This window comes from Montipora capricornis, chromosome 6 (assembly GCF_036669925.1).
Source record: "Montipora capricornis isolate CH-2021 chromosome 6, ASM3666992v2, whole genome shotgun sequence".
NCBI lineage: Eukaryota > Metazoa > Cnidaria > Anthozoa > Scleractinia > Acroporidae > Montipora > Montipora capricornis.
Genome location: NC_090888.1, coordinates 32211498 through 32216497, shown reverse-complemented (window position 1 = coordinate 32216497; position 5000 = coordinate 32211498). Strand labels below are relative to the sequence as shown.

At 38.6% G+C, this 5000-nt stretch overlaps 1 protein-coding gene across 1 annotated transcript in view; it reads left to right on the top strand.

Moving 5' to 3' along the window:
- Positions 1-4613: 4613 nt before the first annotated feature.
- The window catches only part of LOC138053714 (uncharacterized), a 2467-nt gene continuing 2080 nt past the window's right edge, over positions 4614-5000 (top strand). Inside the window, exon 1 of the mRNA XM_068900288.1 lies at positions 4614-5000. This exon is cut by the window's right edge and continues 453 nt beyond it. The gene's annotated coding sequence lies outside the window, so the exon portion shown is untranslated.

Here is a 5000-nt window from a genome sequence, read left to right as displayed (position 1 = left end):
CAAGACATAGGTTTGCGGTTTCAATTGCTGATTCATGTTCGTGGACCTCAGGAAATCCAACAAGCTTGATATTATATTGGTAGCTGTAACTATCCATGCTATCTGTTGCTTCACTGATATTATTGACTCTTTCACTAACAGCTTCAATCTTCTTACCGAGTCGCTCTAGTTCTTTCAATGTATTATTTTTGAAAAGAATCAGTTCATTGTACTTATTGCTAAGGAAGCTTAAGGTCTTCTCACCTTCACGATTCAGAGTAACGCTCATAGCAGTTAGTGGTTCACTTGCTAATTGGAAAGATCTCTATCAAAGCAGACTCTTCATTTGCTCAACCTCAGCTTAAATGTTGGATTAAGTTTCTTGGCACACCCATATCATCGATATTTTGGAGCTTATCGCAGGCTGCCATCCGCCATGACTCGCCTTGACTCGCCTTGAATATACATCACTCATAAACAGTGCCTCACTAAACATTTGCCAGACAAACAGGTCAATAATAATTTATCGCCACCCCAAATAACTGATATATTTAATTTCCAATGGAATATTCACCGGTATAACACAAGATCATTGTCAAGAGGTAATTTCTTTGTGTAATACTCTCGATTAGACAAGCAAAATAAATCATTTTCACAAAACTGTGGTAGGAGTCTGGAAAAGCCTACCTATTCACAACACTCGCAAAGAAGCACCTAGTGTGAACTGCAAAATAACATGTGCTATGCACAAGCGTATGCATGTATACTGGTCCCTTAGTCCAGCGGTCAGTAATAAATGTTTTTTTTTGTCACATGCTTCAGTACTGATTTATTTATGGTTGTGGAAAGATCAAAAGATATAACGGATGGGAAACTTCTCCAAAGTTTAGTGGCGAAAATTTCAAACGTTTGCTAATGTAAATGTGAACAGGTTATTGTTTACCTGGAGATCAACGACACACGTCATTTGCATATTTGCGTGAGATGCTACCTTTTCTCTTGAATATTTTGTAATTTTTTATTATGTAATTCTGTGTACGTTTTAATTCTCGAGCTTTTCGAAGAATTTGAAATTATGCTCGTTACAAAGCTTTTACTTTCTTGCAAGTAAATATGAAACATGTCGGCTTTCGATCCCACTATCGAACTATCAAGACACTGTAATTTGTTAAAGGCATTGTTTGTTCAGTTCGACTGGTCTGCGTTCCTTCTTTTGAGTAATTTTGCTCTCTGTGTAAAGTTATCATGAACAGGCCGACAATCTGCTAGTGATACACGTGAATGAGTGTTTTATTGCTCTGACCGACAAGGCACGTTGCGTTACAATCACAATGAGAAGATCACGATTTATGAGAATTATAATCGCGTTCGAGAAGTCTTGCTACAGTGCATTTGAAGGGTTTAGGTCTCATTTGCACGTTTAGCAAAGCAATGCTGTAGTATAAATTCCCTTCCCAACTACTTGAGAACGAAACAAACGGATTATTCCAGACAGCATGGCAATGTTTACCTGCTTGTTGAGTCCAACACCTGATGAAACTCATGTCACAGTGTTCAATATTTGTTTTGACTTTCTGTTGAAATAATCTCACCTTGAATTCAAAAGTTCTTTTTTATCCCACATAGAATTGATATCAATTTACTTTACATTGTGTCTAGATGCCAGCCAGAGAAACCTGGAGATTTTATAGTATTCCCAAGCTCAAAAATTTCCTCAAATACAAAGCCAAAAAAATACTTGAGATCGCTTGACATTTCTAAACAAAAATTTTCCACTCTAAGAAAAATTGAATGAGATATTCAAAACGCTTTCACCTGCATTGGAAGATTTTGTCCATAAATTTCGAAGTCCCGGTTTACCGTTTCATGGTTTTGGCGCCACCAGATCTGCAGAATTTGGTTTGCAAAAACTGTCTTATTTCTTTAAACAGATAGCTCTTCCTTTCTAAATCCAGGCCTGCTGGATTACTGATAAGAGGAAGCATACAAGGTGGAAGTTTTGTTGGATCTTTGAGCAAATCAAAATCCACTTCTTTAGAATCAACATAGCGTTTACAGAAGACTTGCTCAATCAAGTCGTTACTGAAGTGGAAGTGATGATTCCCCTTCACGCCTGGGAGTTTTTTGAAGTACTTATCCAAAAGGCTAGCCCAGTCGTATGTGGGAATGAGAACCAAGCCATCATGGAGCCCGCAGAGTTGTAAAACATTCACACCTGTTACAGTTAAGTTGTCAATTGCATGAGCTAACTCAAACAGTTCTGAAATGAAAGTCTTGAGGACGGCCTGTGTAGCCAAGCAAAAGCACCAGTCGGTGGAAAATTTAGTGTGGCCGGCAACCAGGAAAGAATACAGGATATTCCAGTGCAAACCAATAATTACTCTCCAGGCATAATACCAAAGAAAGTAATTGTTTATATTTTGACCAGCGCAGTTGTCTGCGTGGATATAGGCATTTGTCTCGTGAAGCCCAAAGTTCTTAAAGAATTAATGAACTAAACTGATAGTACTGTTAGCTCCTTTACCTCTAAGAACTGCCTCGTCAACTAAAAAGTTTACTTGGCGAGGAATGGCTTCGCAAAAGACACCAAAAATACTACATTTCCGCAGTGTTTTGAAATAGAGAGGACCGGGTTGCAAAGGGCTACTCGGATAATGCACTTGTTGCGCATAATCATAGGAGTAATGCATCCTACTCTGCAAAGAACACAGAACCGTGGAACTACTCCATGGTTTGCTTCCAAAACCTGCTGTGTGGTAGGCTCATGAGCTTTTATAGTTGATTTATATAAGCTTCTTTCGCCATTTGCTCTAGACAAATGTTCCTCTTGAGCTCGCAAACAAGCTGAAGATATTTTCACAGTCAGGCCCATAACCAGGATTTTATGTGGGGGGGTGCTAACGAGGCCAAAGTGGACCAAACTACCGAAATGTATTTTATTGTCTGATCCATTTATTTAGGAAAGTAGCAATACATGAGAAATTGTAACGGCAGAGTACACGGTAGGAACTGAATATTTTACCGCAATTGCTGCTAATCTCGCAATCTGATTGGCTAATTTGCTGTTGTCGATAAGATTCCATACCAAAATATCCATAGGATCTTGGAATTTCTAAGGAAAGAGGGAGGGGGTTCTTCTAACAACAGCAACTTTATATTTCCACCCTTACAAACACAAGAACAAAATGTACTTGTACATGTATGAGCAATAATATCAAATGAAGAAAAGGGTATTGGTCTCCAACAATAAATGTGGAGTCAAACATTTTTTATTATACTAGGTTTAACTGGTTTCCTGTAAAGTACTGGTAGCTTTACTGAATGGAATGATGACCATTTATTATGGAAAATCATGCATTCATTATAATTCCTTTGTGTTTTAGATGGATGTTTCTGCTGTTCTGTCTGCCCCGGAAGGGTTTCTTGAGCAGTTAGGACTTTCTAAGGCAGGAGATAGATTGAACCTGGTTGCCTTTTGCAAAACCACCAATGAAAGGCCTGAAAAATCACAAGAAAAGAAAAAGGCACTACTTGAAGCCTTTCTCTCAAGAAAAAAAATGAAAAAATCATCACAAAAAACCAATGAGCGTAAAACAAGTCAAGAGAAGAAAGAGAAAATCAAAAGTAAGCAAGTGCATCTTGGCTGGAAACACTTCAGAGAACAAGATGATACATATGTCCTTGTCCCTTTATCGAAGGGAGGTGGCAGTCGAACAGTTGATGTGCCGGTTACTATAAGTAGATTTGAATTGTACCAAACATGCAAAAGCCTTTTCTTCCCTGATGGACAATCAGTGTTTGGACATGCTGATGACATGCTGTTGGATCTGACCAATTTTAAAGATGAAAAGATTGGTGATACTATCAATGTTGGAGGTAACTGTTCAGTCCCATTCAACATTGCAAACTACATGGAAGCTCACAAGATAAAAACAGTAAGACTTTACCTGCGGTCCAAACAAATATCAGCTGACAGTGATGACAAGCTAGCCTGTTCACCCTTTGATACACAAGATTTAATGCCACTGGTAGGGTCGAATGAGGAGAGCTCTCTAATTGATTCATCAGAAGATAGAAATAATCTAAAGGAGGAACAGGATGAAGCATATCTAGTCTCATTACTAATGAATCAGAAGAAACAAGCTGATCTAGAAAAAAAGAATGAAGACAAAAAGCGTAAGGAAAGACTTCAGAGGGCCAGAATGGACAGGGTACTTCTTGAACCCAGTAGTGATTTTGTAACGGTGAAGATTAGACACCCTTCATTGGGTTTACAGTCAAGAAAATTTGCAACCCACACACTGATGAGCTCGGTATATGACTCGGCAGGTTATTTGAGTACTGAACCAGAACACTTTACACTCAATGATCCTTTGGGGATTATGCTACCACCAAGCAGCAAACTGTGTGACAGGTGCACATTGACTATGATTGAGTCTGAAGAGGGTACCCCTTCGCTGATGGCCTCTGATGACGAAATTGCTTTTTTGGGGTTTGGTCAAGCAGTAGATACAAGTGACTTCAGTGCTGGATGGTTTACAGAGTTTGGGACAGAATTTCCAACAAGTCAAGAAGCACAGCATTCAGTGTTTGTATTATTTCTCTTTGACTTACGCAGCTTACCCGGTAATCCATTCAGCATCAGGCTAAAAAATATGGATACTGTAGGAGCTCTGTGATGATATTACTTTCTGCAATAAATAGCATGCACAACTTTACACCAGTTAGCCCGAACCTCTTTAAAACAACTAATTTGATAGGTTCTTGTTGGCCCGAAGTTCTATTGTTTCAGCGTTGGGGTTTATTGTTAGTTTTGTTTGTGTTAGCACTATCTATTGTTTTCTCAACCAATCCTGTGAGTCGTTCTAACAGCTTCAGGTTGAACCACTTCACACAGCTATAGTGAGTTGTATACCTGTAGGTAAAGCAGCCAGTCCATAATCAATTTAATGAATGCTGCCATGATAGGATTTCAATTATCATTTCAAATTAATTTTAATTAGCAATTTACATGTGGTATT